Here is a 1,003-nt window from a genome sequence, read left to right as displayed (position 1 = left end):
ATAAAGAATTTGACATTATTCAGAGAAGCTAAAGTGTTACAAAATCATGAAAATTAACATCGTATAGTCATAGCTATTCAGATATTATGCTTCTGCCCCCAGAAAAGATGTCATAAGGAATCCTGAATCTCAATTGATGAAGAAAAAAATTCTTAGTTGTTGAAGAAATATTATCTGTCATTATAAAAGACTTTTTTTATTTTGATAGTCCATCGGCAATTCTTAAGAATACCTAGAATAATATAAATATATATTTTCAAAGCCCAAACAATCTACAGAAAAATAGGGGAGCATTTGACTTCTTATTTCTTCGTACGAGAAGTATAAATCCTTCTTTGTACTAATGAGTGAATATTGAACGTACTGCATAACTCATGTCAGGGAGAAGTCGTTTGCGCTAATACACTAAACCAGCTGTGAGAGAAAAAGATATAGACATCCTTGTGTATCATTTATCTAGGAAGGTGAAATATGTTTGTCGATTTATCCAGCTCCTGGACCATTAGGAAGTATCTAGTTGTTGCTTTCTTCAATATCTTGCCTTATCTCTAGGGATCGCCTTAGAGAATTTCTTGGGTATTTGTACCATTGCAGGCACATATTAACAGCTAGTGTCGATACCAAAAATGTAGTATTTTTATGCATGTGCATGTTCATGAACTTAATATGCCAACAGTAGCTTTTAAATAAAACAAATTGAAAGGAAAATAACTTTTGTGCATGTGCATGTACTTAAAGCAAGTTCGATTTCATATCCAATATCTTGAACTGATAAAATTGCAAGTATAAAGCAAGATTATTCATGATACCTGAACCATCTTTGACATAAAAGAATTTTGTGCTAAGAAGAAATAACAATCTAAGTGTAATTAGAAGTTTTTTAATAATCCTCGAACTAGAGTAGCTTCAATGAAACCTTTTGTGTCATTTTGATATGAATATATACCAAGAATTCTGTAGCATTGGTCCAACTGGGATAACGATTTAAACTTCTTGCTTCATC

This window comes from Curcuma longa, chromosome 16 (genome assembly GCF_044706935.1).
Source record: "Curcuma longa cultivar G26 ecotype Majalengka, Jawa Barat chromosome 16, ITB_CL_G26_1.1, whole genome shotgun sequence".
NCBI lineage: Eukaryota > Viridiplantae > Streptophyta > Magnoliopsida > Zingiberales > Zingiberaceae > Curcuma > Curcuma longa.
The sequence above is the reverse complement of the archived record's forward strand: the minus strand, read 5'-3'. Positions refer to the sequence as shown.